The sequence below is a fragment of the Pieris napi genome, chromosome 19 (genome assembly GCF_905475465.1).
Source record: "Pieris napi chromosome 19, ilPieNapi1.2, whole genome shotgun sequence".
Taxonomy (NCBI): Eukaryota; Metazoa; Arthropoda; class Insecta; order Lepidoptera; family Pieridae; genus Pieris; species Pieris napi.
In genome coordinates this window covers 1,527,484-1,542,723 of record NC_062252.1, presented here as the reverse complement: position 1 = coordinate 1,542,723, position 15,240 = coordinate 1,527,484, and the positions used below count along the sequence as shown (strand labels likewise).

General features: G+C 33.9%; 1 protein-coding gene across 5 annotated transcripts in view; it reads left to right on the top strand.

Moving 5' to 3' along the window:
* The first annotated feature begins 14,549 nt into the window (after positions 1–14,549).
* Positions 14,550–15,240, top strand: part of LOC125059354 (trehalase-like) — a 45,267-nt gene continuing 44,576 nt past the window's right edge. For all 5 annotated transcript variants that reach the window (XM_047663746.1, XM_047663745.1, XM_047663744.1 and 2 more), the window contains exon 1: positions 14,550–14,675. The gene's annotated coding sequence lies outside the window, so the exon portion shown is untranslated. The remainder of the gene's footprint in view (positions 14,676–15,240) is intronic.

Here is a 15,240-nt window from a genome sequence, read left to right as displayed (position 1 = left end):
CATTAATAAAAAAGACAAAAAAAAGCATTACGTTGTTTTTTCTATTTAGAAAAACTTAATTTTACCGCCAACATCAATCAATAAGAATAGAGCACTCGTATTTATCAAAGTATCTACTAGGTGGCAGTTAAACTATAACTTAGTGCCGTGCATGTTAGTTGTCATATATATATATATGATATGTCTTTCATTTTTATTGGTTCTATAAAAACATTAAACAATAAAGTGGTGTTTAAACGGAACCAAATACAAAAATCTCCAATAGTACACGTACAATAGTTATATTTTTACGTACCTATAACTTTGCAAACATTCATGCTTTGTAATGTTAAATCTGACAAGTCTCAAGTAAAAGAATCAGCTGTTTGTCTGTAGTCATTAAGTAGTCAGCTCTCAAGTTCTCAACAGCTCTATTCTCTAATTCATAATAATTAATATGTTCATCAAGCTTTGTGTCTTGCCGGATTAATTTTGTGGCTTGCAATTTATGCGGCTTTTATCTTTGAATACATTAACAAAGATTATTAAAAAATGACAGTAGTCCAATAGTAGATAGTAAAAGCCTGAAACGATAGACCTGAAACTCTAAAACTTAATTGAATATTGTAACACACAGTGTAAAGTGATTTTACAGCAATTTTAAAGTTTTAAACTATGGAGTTCCAATCGGTGAGTATAAGATTTAGTTTTTTTCATTCTCTATGTCAACGAATAAAAACGAATTCGATTCTGTAAAAAGGTCATTCAAAAGAATAACCATAAAATTCAATACTGATAATACAAAGTATAAAAAAAATATCTTTAATTCTTATTTTAAAATGTTAAAATTTTTATGGTATTTTCTATTCAAATAATTGAAATTTCAATAAGTTTATGTAGTTGAATTCTTTATATACATATATGTATAAAACTAAATACTTAATATAATTAATATTTGAAATACCACTAATGTCATTAAAAACAATTTTAGAATGCGATGTTTAGAAGTTTTATTTATAACATCATCAGGCTCAAGCTGCTTAATATTTAAATCTCAACAAAAGCTTGATGTCAATAGTTCAAAGTTCCAATTATTTTCAGTATTAATCGAGACTAAAAAAAAGACTTGTAAGGACCTGTTCTTAACTGATCTACCTATTTCATTGTTTGTGTTTTGCCACTAAACTAAATCCTAGACTCATGCTTTAACTATTATTTATTCACTTTGACATTTGGGATACAATATGTATATTCTGAATAAATTGTACCTGAAACAATATGTTTTTGTTACTTCTCTCTTTAATTTGTCTGAATATAGTTTGAAGCTTAATAGCTGAAAACATTAAGAGGAAAAATTATATGAATGAAAACGCAGAATTACCTGGGATGGATTTAAGCTGGTAACAAATTATCTTTTTGTTTTCATGACATGAGTAAAATACATTTAAGTAAATAAGTTGCAAAATATCACACATAATAATAAAAACTTTATTCATGACATCTATGTGGTTGTGACAAAACTGATTCTAACGCTTGTTCCCACACTAGGGAGAGGCTCTCCTGTGTTACGGATAACTAGATTATTATTATACAGGAAAAGTGTTTAATTTACCACGGCAGTAACATGTATCTATATAAAAATACATAAATCATATTTATGAATTTATTATTAGATTATTGGATTGAATTAATGGTAAGTATATGTATTCGGTGACAACATTGAGGCAGAAAGCGAAATAATGATTCAATAAATTAATTTCCGGTAGAGGTTTTCTGTCCGTTCAACTGTCTAAACTAGTTTGTGAAATGATTTGCGTTTCATGAATTTGTTGTAGTTCGTTGATGATTATTATGAGAAGTGCTATTCAATGTAATCAACTGGGTAACAATATTCCATAATTAATCTGGATAATATGAAGATTGAATTCTTTTAAATGATAACTATTTAGGCCTCGCACACACCCTTTCTGACTTCAAGTATTTTATTATTGCGTCATGTGTGCGTCAGCGCCGCGCCTCCCAGCACCGTTCGTTCATTGGTCGTACGCGACCTTCGTCACGTATGCATTCTATTTCCCGTTTGATGGTTAAGGCTGTGGTTACAAATAACTACTGGTCAGGTAGGGTTTACTTCCAATGTACTGATTGTATTGCACTGACTGAACTGGAGTGTGTGTATACAATCTTTAAATTGGATTTTAAAAATTGGAAAAAAATTGTACAAGAGTACTTTTTTATCTACAGTTTTTAATTCCAATTCATCTGCGTTTGTAGGTTTGGTTTTGATACAATCTCTTTAAAAAAAAAATGTTTTTTACAATTCTAAAAACTTGTTTAAATCAATCCCTAATTAAAACAATAACATGTTAAGGAAAATGAATATTCAGTGTAAAATTATTTCTGATCTTCGTTCAAATAATTCCTATTCTGTATGAATTAAGCGGTTTGTCTAAAGTTCATTTCAAAAATACTAATCATATATTTCCTAATGTCATGGCAGGCAGCATGTGTTTATTTTGTACATAGATATTGTTATTAAAATTTAAAGTGATAGCTTTCTTTACACATGTAATCACAATTTCAGATACAAATGTGTAAGGTATTTAATGAATTTCCCTTTTTAAGATATTTTTACTGAATTATATAGTTTAGTACTAAGACACTTTTTAGTTAATTAAATCCTTACTTACCGTCGGCTTGAAAAAATATAAATAAATTATTTCACAACATTAAAAAAATAATTTTAACTTTGCAAATTGAATATATGGTTAATTAATATTGTTTTCTATCTGAACGAAGTCGTCTGTCACAAAGGTTTTTTACAACCCTAAAGCCGTCATAGGTATAGTGGCTTCGGTTGGTAGGAGTTGAGGTTTCTGAAAAGTTACGTAATAACCAACTATTCGGTACAGTAACGAGAAAATTACGGTGATAAATATTTATAGTAATTGATCTTAACACGAAAAAATCTTATACAGGCATTTTGACCTTTTTACCAGGATCAAATGGAACAGTCAATTTAAATCTCTCGTGCTGTTTGCTACACCATTTTTTTTCTTTAATATTAAGTTATATCACTTATATTGTTTAACTTGTATTGAAAAAAATAATTCCTAAAAAAACTATGTAGGTATATAAAGGCCGGCCTTGTGACATTTTATCTTATGCTCAAATAATAAACAATGAAACGGCAAACGAACAAGAGGCTTACTGGATTTTAAGTGATACCGTGGCTATGGATACTCATACTGCCAGAGAAGAATTGGTACGCTCTTTTCTTGTCTTTCTATGTCGAATTGGTTCATCGGTGGGCAGCTGGTTCCACATTGTAGTGGTGTGTGGCAAGTACTGCCTTAAAAAATGTGCTCAGTTGTGGACGTCGAGGTGATGCGGGTGTATTTTCGTATTCTGCCTTGACGTCAGATGATGAAACTACATAATATATAAATTATAATTATGCTTCTAAAGAAGGGTCTTCTGCGCTGCGACATTTATATCCGATTATGAACTAGTAGTTTAAGTATTTCAATTTTCAAGCATCTGCTTTATGTTTTGAGCGTCAACTATTTATGAACGACTCTTGACGGAAAATTCACGTTTTAATAACTTTTCTTTTTACATACCACACTTCGTAAAAGTTAGAAAAAATATTGTCTCATATAGCCGTATTTTGAATTGCCAATGCTTAGTAAAACTCGTTTTATAATAACCACAGACAATATTCTATCGTTCATCGTTCTTTCAATAATTCAATAGGTCAAATTTAGGCAATACCGTCGGTGCAAATCAGGGCCGCGCCGCCCATATGTGCGAAGTGTGCGGTGCACACAGGCGCTAAGACAATAAGGGCGCCGCCACCGAAATTATTTATACTAACTACACTACAATATTCTTACGTACGCTTTAAGTTTCATTTTACGCTTTGGGTTTAAGTTTACATTAATTACTCAGAGCTTAGCAAATCAAAAGAAAGGCCGCTGCGCCGTGAGTTGTTAGAGTGTGTTTATGTCTAATGATTTCAATAATATGCCGACATACCTTGATAAAATCCATAATGAACTAATTTTTATATTCGGTAACCAAATTCAACATTTTATTTTTAATTTATGTCAAATTAATAAATATTTTTCAATAATACTGGATTGTACTCCTTACGTTTCACACGAAGAGCAAATTAGTATGATAATAAGATTTTATTGGAAGTAAGAGAGGATTTCCTAGCTTTCTGTCCAATCATAGATACAACTGGCCCTGGAGTAACGTCATTTATAATAGAAAAACTAACCGAAATTAATTTGGACATAAACAATTACTTAAGGGGACAAGGCTATGATAATGGCTCAAATATCCGCGGTAAGAATATTGCGGGATGTAAATCTCCGCGCTTTTTATGTACCGTGCGCTAGCCATAGTTTAAATTTAATAGTAAACGACACTGCCAACCTCATACACGACTGGGTTTTTTAATATTGTGCAAGAATTATGTATATAAATATTTTTCGTCCTCTACTAAAAGATGGGATTTATTACAAAGATATGTCATAAATCTGACCTTAAAAACGGTTAGATATAGCATCATAAATAAACTATGTAACAATTTAATTCGCGGTTTATTTTTCACGGCAATTGCCAAGCGGACGTTTTACCTATTTAAGAAAATATTATTTAAGTAAGTATATTAAACTAAAGAAAATTTTTCTTTCGGTCGAAATTAAAAAATTATAAAAAATACATTGAAACTTGAAGATTCGTAAAAAATAGGCCGAAAAATATAAATAGTTCCCTCAAAGGCCTGCAACACACCCGCTAAAAATGTCTACCTATGGGCTGCGATGACTGCCATTTTTGTCCGTCCCTCAGGCTCGTTTGCCCCCTATAAAAAAAAGGAGGCGCTTCGTGGGTTTCGCACACAGGCGCTGCCGGGAGTCGGCGCGGCCCTGGTGCAAATGATTGTACTTCTAAGTTTTAAAGATTTTATTACTTAGTTGTTCAACTGGCCATAACTACCTTCGTGACTCGTGAGACGTAGAACACTTATAAAATCTTCTAGACTTACAAAATATAGAAGATAAAATTCTCTATCATAATAAACAAGATTACTCAACATTACTACAGCAATCATTTCGCGTCATATAACCCCTTCAAATTAACTTTATTTGGCGTCATCATCAATCATGTGTCATGCTATCAAAAATCAACCTTAGTGTGTTAGAATTAAAGTCAACATTCGCATTGGGAATGAAACCGCAAATCTCAATTGACGCGGTAAATTCAAGGTTAGTAGTATCTGCGTCTAATGAATTTGATTTTGTTCTCTTGGGCCGTGGGTTGCAATGTTAATTAAAGATTTAAGTTGGCGCCTGGTAGTACCGGTGACCTGGCTGGTGCTTTCTTCCCTCAACGAATAAGTATCGCAATACAGCGAGGACATGCCACCATTAAAGGTACACTGCCACAGGGACCAAAGTTTTTAAATTTGTTTTATTTTCTATTTATCAATTTTTAATTTTACAATGTGGGTTAATAATATTGGAAATACTGTATTGTGTTGGAAATACATACATAATATATTCCGTGTAATTAATTATATTCGAATTTTACTCGATGTACTTATCAGTTATTTATATAACTCTTTATGTCAATAAAGAGGAAATATGTGTATGTAAGTCTGTTTCCCAACGTGAGGCCAACTCCCCACAGGGGGGGCAATTTTTTGGTAATTGATTCGGCTGCAACGTGAAGACTTGAAAACGAAGGTAACCAAATTGGAAACTAAAATAAAATCTCTTTCAGCATAAAGCGCAAGAAACTTACTAAATTAAAATAATTAATTAATGTAGAACAATCTTTAATAAAATTAAAATTCCCTAAAGATTTATTTCTAAAATTTAATATTAAAAATTATGTCGGGGGTATAAGAACTCTAGGTGCTTTATTAAAATTAGTTAATGTTTAATTCATGTGTAATGTTGTTTTCATGGCAAAAATATAACTGAAGGGATTCCTATTTTTAATTAACTGTGACCTCTCATCGCGTTCGATCTTGAAACTCGTATTTCAATTCGCTCCAAGTCTTTCCGGCTCTCTTTGCCTCATCTGCAACTGTACTTCTAGGTTTGCTTGGGACGACCACGCCACCGCTTTGCGGGTTCCAAGCTGCTTGGGGATATGGAATCTAATATAAAAAAAGGAACAAATTGAGTTCTTAATGAATATATCCTTTGTTTTGGTTGAAACTTGAAGGCATTTCTTAAATATACCTATAAAGATGTCTGTGACAAGTCAACAATGGAAAACCAACACATGTCGATCGAGTAATGGCAGTTTCCATACACTGATGGAACTGCTAATAAACTTAATTGATCTATATTGTCTTTGGTTTACGCGAGTACTATGTTTAAAGAAACTTTAATATAAATGCGAATTTAATTGTTTACATGAATCGACGTTTCATGTAAGCGGCGAGTTTTTGGGTGAATACATACATATAGTGGCGCTACAACCTTTTAGGTCTCGGCCTCAGATTTCTGTTCCTTAAATATTTGTAATTTCATCCTTCTGTGCCTCACACACGTCGTCGTTTTTTTGCCGTTACCGATGTTTTCCTTAACCGAAAGAGCGATTGTTAAATCCAACCTACTCATCGCAGATATGAAAGTCGCACGCTGAAGCCAATAGGACAATACTGCATTAGGGTTTATAAATTTATATATATATTTGAATAATGTGTTGTTCGAAGCTGGATTTTTATTTCTGGGAAGGATATATGTAGGTCATCCTTGGACTTAGCGCTTTTGACATACGAAATTCACACTTAGAGTATGGCTTAGAGTTTCTTTGCGCTAAGCATCCATAAAAGCCTACCAATAAAAATGAGCAATGCAGAAATATCGGTATAGGTATTATTGAGTACCTACTTCTAACGTATTAGTAACTGCTAAGATATAATAATTATGAGGGAAATCAATATTTAAAATATTCTGTCGCGTATGTTTTTCCTCATGCGCGTGAGCAGTTGTCAATTCGACCAATAAGCTTTCGATGGTTTGGAGGTGCGCCTGTTTTCAAGGTCGTTGACGTGACATTTGAATAAATTTTACAAAAATGTGAATTTGAATTTCTGTAATTTATGTTAAAGTCCGGAGGAGCTGTCAAGGTCATTGTGACATTTGAATAAATACAAAAATTGTATTTTCTGTATTTTAGTTTTGCACGAGTATCCGGGATTATTAGTTTTTATCAAACGAATCATACATACAGGAGTCTTAGTTCGGACTAAGTCTCGACTCTGAACATCATCCTTATAATTGCAGATATAAAAAAAAATCGTTAGTTAAAATTAATTGAAAATTGTTTTATATAATATTAAAAGTTAGAATAGTATGCTTCGCATGGACCATGTTGTAGGCATTATCAAGCAACTTTTCTCTGGAACTCAATCGTATACCTACCTCTCATCATTGAAACTGTGGAGCAAAATGACTCGACATTTTCAGACCATGGAGACCTCACCGAGTCGTTTTAGAAACCTTGCTTGCAATTTTTTTTCTATATCCTACATTATGTACTTACAGTGTATATTCGCGGATGCTTAGCAGACCCATGCGACAAACATGACACAAACAGACATGATACAAAGAGTATTGCTGGCTACTCGATTGTGAAGTTGCATGGATCTGGTTAGCGCTGGGCTTTAAGTTCTTATGTTATTTTCACACATGTATATCCTTTCTATAACATATAAGTATCTGATTATCTTAATTGTATTATGTGTGATGTTTGAGAGCAAAAATAATATAAAATAAATAAAACAAAATTAAGGTAGCGTTCGTAAAAAACGTTTTCGTTCGATTTTTTAAATCTGACTACCACGTGATTTCAATTTTCGGGTTATTACACAGCATTCATAAACATCGTGGCTTTCTATTGGTTAAATAATTTTCAAAATCGGTTCAGTAGATCCAGAGATTCCACATACAAACTTTACCTATCTATAATATTAGTTATTTAAAATGTAACTGTCTTTTCTCATACACAATTGCCACAATCATTAAAACTATTTATTTATTTCGTAATGCTACAGCTAACATAAATTATATACAACAAACAACAATTAAACTAAACATATAGCCAAAGATGGAATACATAAATACAAAAAGGTTCGAACATTTACGAAAGGAAAGGAATCAATAAAAAATATTAAATACGTATTAATACCTAATTCGGCTGTGCTGTGTGTGGTATGTACGTCACAGTATGTACGTGAGAGTGTACATGTGGTGTGTGCTCATGATGCAGGTGATTTAGCGCTATGGATATTCTTAATTTTATAAAGCATAAATAAACTTTAATTAAACCAGCAAGGTGGTTTATGTGTAGCCTATAGATAAGTGTTTTGACGCTAATCGAACCTGCAACCATAAAAGCCATGCGTTGTACGGGAGATTGCAGCACACTCCAGGAGTCGAACTCGGAACTAGATTACTAGAGGTGTTGATGTCGGAACAGGAATACACGTCTAGATAAGCATTGATAAGATTAATTTCCTACTTTGATTACATAATTAATTTATTTTTCGACCTTGCTCTTTCTGCGTTGTTAGATAACTTCTATTCGCTTTTTTGCTACGTGACACTTCTATACATTAAAAGCAGTTTTATTAATTCATTTTTAGCTTAAAATATAAATAATAAATGGGAATATCCATAAGTTGACAGTCTAACAAATACAGGCTAAAATGTAATCTAACAATAGTTAAGTTGTTAATTAATAATTAGATGCGTACATATAATATATTAATTAATAATTGGATGCGTAAAACGTCTGTTTAGTAATAAATGTGTGTATAGTTTTTCATAAACTCATAATTTGTTGTATAAAATTCCCGTTTCAGATAATGTCCAATAGGTCGACTACTATTCTTTATAGGTAATAGAAGTGTTACTTACTTTTAAGAACTCCTTAAAAACGTAGTTTTTGTTAGTCTAGCATCGCCATTCGCCACCCCCAAGGTTAGTTAATGTTTCAAACGATTACATACACTTGACACTTAGCTTCGAACAATGTGTTTCATTTATTTGAACATTCCTCCAACAACTGCCACCGAACTTGTAAAAAAGTTTTACTCAAGTAAAAATGTTTTTAAAAAGTAAACAGTTGTAAGATGTATGTAAATCGAATACATTTTGACACATAAATTATTATAATTTTATTTTATAAGTATTGTATATCATTGGTCTCAGTAAATTAGTCTTAACCTCGACGTTCTGGTGGACAGAAAAACTGTGTCCAATTTATCTTTCCACCACACTATTGTAATCTCTTTTTCTGATTATGTATAAAATAAATAATCATAACATTTAGAAAAAACAAAAACTTCCTTAATAAGGAAAGTGTATCTGACATCTGCATAGGATATCTCATATAAATGATATTCAAGATTTAACACCGCCAAACTAAAAACCTTAAATCTTTAGCAAAGAAATCAAAAAGGTTCTCTCTATACATTTACTTTCGATGAATAACACACTTGTTAAATAAACCAAATAAATGGTTCATAATGACGGAGACTCGATCCATTCCATCTTCCGCAACACCTTTTTGCGGTACCAGCCAGACTGAGGAACGTACAAGAAAAGTGCGTACCATTCCAAGGCCGGCAACACATCCGCTAGCCCCCAGGTGTCCTGTTATCACTTTATTCAATGTGACACGCCTGCCCGTTTGCCTCCTGTCCCATAAAAACAACATTGATGAATCTAAATATAATGTCATTGGACATATTAAACTGTTGGGTGCGAATTTTAGGTCGTTCGAATTGGCGTACGCAACGTGTGGCCTCGCACGTTCTCAATCAGTTTATTTCATAACTATCACGTGGGATAGTTTTACCCAACATAGGGTGCAGTTAATCAAACATGGCTTAGGTACAAAATTTGGAACTCTCCAGATATCAATCGGTTTTGAAACAAAAAATCCCTTTCATACATATTGTAATTGGATTATATCGAATTTTATACAATAGTAATATATTTATCAAACGGGCAGGAGGCTCATCTGATGTTACCGCCGCCCATTGACACTCTCGTGTCAGATGGCTCGCGACTGCGTTGCCGGCCTTTTAGGAATTGGTAATTTTAGTCTCTGCAATTATGCTTTGCCAGGTCGGTTTTGAGCGGCCATGTTTTCTTTTGCTTTGAGGTTTCCAGTCGAGGGCTTGCTTGGCAATATTACTTGAACCCCTCCGGAGCGTATAGCCCACCCATTTTCCACTTTCGACGTATTATAGTCCTGTCTATTGGCACCACATTGCTTGGCTCCCATAGCTGATTAGTAATTCTCTCGGGAATATTCCAAGTATTTAGGGAAGGAATTTAATCAATTTGAATAGACATACAAAAAATCGTCAAAATTGTCTACCCGTTAGATAGTAATATTCGCAATCATATACTGATACAAAAGTATATATTTTACTTTGCCGTGAGTTATGTAACCTAACATTAGTTAAGTTACATATATCTTGATTATTGATTAGAAGCGCAAACCAAATGTTAGCAATCATCTTACACTTGTAGCCAATAAAACGCCAGTTTAGTAATAAATGTGCCCTTTAGTTTTTCATACCCTCATAAATTGTTATATAACATTCTCGTTTCCGATAACACCGTACGGCTCGTATCAATTCAAAATTCCATCAACACTGACTGGTTGATGGCTGGAATTCTCCGCAGTCCGTTTTACAAGGCACTTTTTTTTCCGAACTAACGAACTCTGGAATCACTTAGATTTAAGAACCCATAAATAAATCAAGTTAGTTTTTTTTGTTGTCGCAACCCTACCTCTAATTATGTTAGTTATAAAGTCATATTTTAAACAATCAAAATATGACTTTATAATTTAATAAAAAGCTTGGTGTGCTCAGCAAGGCGAGGCGGTACTTCACTCCGGGCCACCGCATGCAACTATATAAAGCGCAAATTCGGCCCCACATGGAGTACTGCTCTCACCTCTGGGCGGGGGCTCCCCAGTACCAGCTCCTTCCACTTGAACGTATACAACGCAGAGCGGTTCGAATCGTCGACGACCAATCCCTCTCCGAGCGGCTTGATCCTTTGGCGTTGCGTAGAGATGTGGGGTCACTCTGCATCTTCTACCGCATTTACCATGGAGAGTGTTCAGAGGAGTTGTTCGGATTAATACCTGCAGCTGAATTTCATCATCGGACGTCGAGACAGAATACGAAATTCCACCCGTATCACCTCGACGTCCGCCATTCCACAACTGAGCGTTTTTCAAGGCAGTTCTTGCCGCGCACAACCACTATGTGGAACCAGCTGCCCACTGAAGTATTTCCGAACCAATTCGACTTAGGGTCCTTCAAGAAAAGAGCGTACCTATTCTTGAAAGGCCGGCAACGCACTCGCGAGCCCTCTGGCATTGAGAGTGTCCATGGGCGGCGGTATCACTTAACATCAGGTGAGCCTCCTGCCCGTTTGCCCCCCGATCTATAAAAAAAAAAAAAAACAAAGACAGTTGACACCCAGCTTTAAACAAAGAGTTTAATTTAACATAAATTTAAACCTCCAACAACCGCCACCGAACTTAACCCGTGTCAAACATTAAATAAAGAATTAAGGAATTTAATTCTGCTTAACCGTTGTTGTCATCTTCTAAATATTATTCTTACTAAGATCACTGTTTATCATGTCTATCAATCAGTTAAAGTAAACGAAGTCATTTTACGATATCATGAACGTTATCTAACTTCACATTGTGTACCTAAAATTAGTTAAAATATTAAACAAATAAAACTGTTTGTAAAAAGTTGACGGATTACCAGATTAGTTTTAATAGTATATTATAAAAAATTGGTATTATGCTATACGATAAAGTGAGATTATTTTGTTTATAGAACAGGTGGCAAACGGGCAGGAGGCTCATCTGATGTTGAGTGAATAATGCCAAAGGGCTCACGAGTGCGTTGCCGGCCTTTTAATATAAAATTTATTACTAACAGAACAGACAAACAGAAAAGCAAAATAATAATCAGAAAAGAAAAATAACAAAAAATTATGGAAAGAGAAAAAAAGGAATAAGTTACATTTTAAGTGTGTAATGTGTTTTGTGGTAAGTTAAGAATTGGTACGCTCTTTTCTTGAAGAACCATAAGTCGAATTGGTTCGAAACTACTGCAGTGGGCAATTGGTTACACATAGTGGTGATGCGCGGCAAAAACTTAAAAAATAAACTATATTCTATGAAGATTTCTTAAGCATTTCATTCATTTTATTAAATTTAGCGCCACGAAGTAACAACGTATAAGGAAGTAAAGATAGTTATTGCATAAATTCAAGGTTAACTTTCTTTACTTTATTACGTGAAAATAGGTCTCCAAGTATCGTACGAGAGCCTGCAACCAATCAGATTACAGTGCGCAACCGCACCTACCGTTTATTCGAACCATTGAGCGATTAAGCGCTGCAAAAAGTGTATTGTATTACTATAAAAATAATCTTTGTAATGTAATGAATGTACGGAAGTAGCTATGGGGTGCCAGATCTGTTAAATTCTTATTTCCAAAACTACAGAACTTTATTGCTGATCTTGACGCACCGCGTTACACATTTTCATATCTCATTCGAATTCTTCGCGAATATAACAGAATAAACAACACTTACAGATACAGAATCGGTTGGTGTTGACGTTTGTGTCCCGCGCTGCGCAAACTTTCTCCCACTCCCTTGTTTAATGTTTAAGATGTTTGCCGGTGTCTATATCCAGTTTGATATGTTCGGTAGTGGGCTGATCAATTAAAAAAAAGCTTTGTTAAGTGCTTTTTTAATACCTAATTATTGTTAAGCAAAAAAGTGCTTTTTTGATACCTAATTATTGTTAAGCAAAAAAAGTGCTTTTTTGATACCTAATTATTGTCTTGTTATCATCGTCGTTGTTACCACGGACTTCCAAAATCCCTTCATCTCCGATGTATATGAAAAACTACACAACATTTTGTTTAATTCTTCATCATCTATTTCTATACCAACCCCGTTTTCAACCTTCGAAAACAATTCATCAATCTACCGTTATAATCCAAACAATGTAGCGAAAATGCGTATCTAATCTAAGTCTAAAAGCGCTTTTGTGCCGCAATCAATGTTTGCACTAGACATGTGATACACGTTCCCCTGTAAATGACGATCATGCATATAACAGGTATAATGACTCGTCGTAATTCAACTGAGTGAAATTGTTCAGATATGTACTAGGGAGTTCTTAAGAAATTATTTTCTAATTCATTTAAAATTTAAGGTGACCAACTATTTTTTGTTCAAAGAGAGTACACTTTGCAAGTATTTCATAGGTGAAAAAAAAGAAGAAAAAACGATAATATTTATTTTAAAAATATATTTTTCTTCGGAGTGGATTTTTTTTTGCTAAATGAGGATGTTCGTCTAATAATGTAGACATCCGAACAACTTTCATTTTGCATATTAAATTTGACTGTTGATGATGTTTTTACAGAAAGTTGCGACTTCTCACTGCTCCAATAATAATCATTCCCTAGTGAAAATTCACTTATAACAGCAGCATTAGTGCCTGGACAATATAACGAAATTTCTATTAAAACTAAATTATACAAATGAGAACTTTCAGAGTACAGGATTTAAAAAAAGTACGGTTTGCGAAAAAAGAGTAAATAACTCAGTAAATGAGTATAGTTGGTCACCTTATTTAAATATAAAACTGAAGAGGTTTGAGAGTCAGGAGACTATAGGCTATATACTTAACGAACTGAATAACGGAGCAGAGCTAGTAAGAATATATAAAATATATCCAATGGATACCAAACAATCAAGCAATACAGGTGTAGGTACTACTAGTTGATTGGTACTTGTAGGCTGCGAAGATTTAAGATGTAATAGTTCTACCAAATTTCATATCACGTACTAAAAATCAATTATGAGGCGATAAGAACTGGCAAGAATTTCCGTCACTACTGAATCTCCAACTTGTTGGTTGACAAGGAGGCTATATTGGACGTATTGAAACAAAATGTAACAATAATAAAGTAACAAGGTTAGTATGAGCGGGCAAAATAGAAGCACACATTATAGTGAGGCACAAAAAATGTCACTGCTCAGGACACTAGACTTATAAGTCCAGAGGAATCTAGATGGACGGAGATGACACGTTGCCAAGAATAATTCTCCGCACGTGACTTATCCAACACATTTCATAATCATTTCAAAGATGCAGATAACGCATAATCTAAATGAGATTATAAATGTTCATAATTGCATAATAAAACTTTCTTGTTTGATAATGCGACAGTCAAAAATGTTAACAATACACAAAAACATATGCATTAGAGAAAAAGAAGAATACAGATTCCGGCTAGCAACTAATTAAATTGCAAAATCCGATAGTAGTTTTTGCAAAGACGTGTCCTTGTCCCAAGTTTCAAAAGCCGTTTAACTACGAACGCAATCGCCTATACGTCACATGACACCCACACAAAAACATCCGTGTATCTACACGCCTTTCGTCCAATCATTCGCGCTTGTGTGCCACCAACTACGCTACGCAAATCGAAACAATTTCAGTCAGTTGATATTAGCACGTCGAAGGTGATAGTCGTGCCTGTGTTCGATATTTACTGTGTAGTGTCGTGTTGGGATTACAATTATTTCTACTGGGTGAGTTGTTAACATTGATCTTGGATCCAGAAATAATTTTGGCACATCCAACCGCTCTACCCTTGAACGTGATCTGCGGATTTGAATCTTTTCTGTTTTGTCTTATTGAAGTCTATCGGCATTATTGTATTGTTGGCTTTAATTAAATCAGCGGAAGAATGTCGATGTTCCTCGGTTTGATAACGTGGATTGCTATTCAGTTAACTAGGTTTTCCTGCAACGTTGTCTGCAGGCTATTTAGTAGTTATCTTTTAAGGGTTTACATTTATACAGTTTAGCTGATTTATACAAATAGTTTTCAACTATTTGAGATGGATTGCAACTAAACTCCCGAACCGATAGCCATGATTTGGAGCTTAGAATAGCTTTGCTTTAAATGTTTCTGTAATTTATTAAGTCCTTAATGTAACATACTTTAAAGGCCGGCAACGCACCCGATAATACAGTGTCTATGGGCTGCGGTAACCCGGTGACTATATTCTGAAGTAATTGCTAAAGTCAGCTAACCTATACTCATGAATAAATAATATTAATTAATTCTATATTACTTACTTTTAAAATTAAT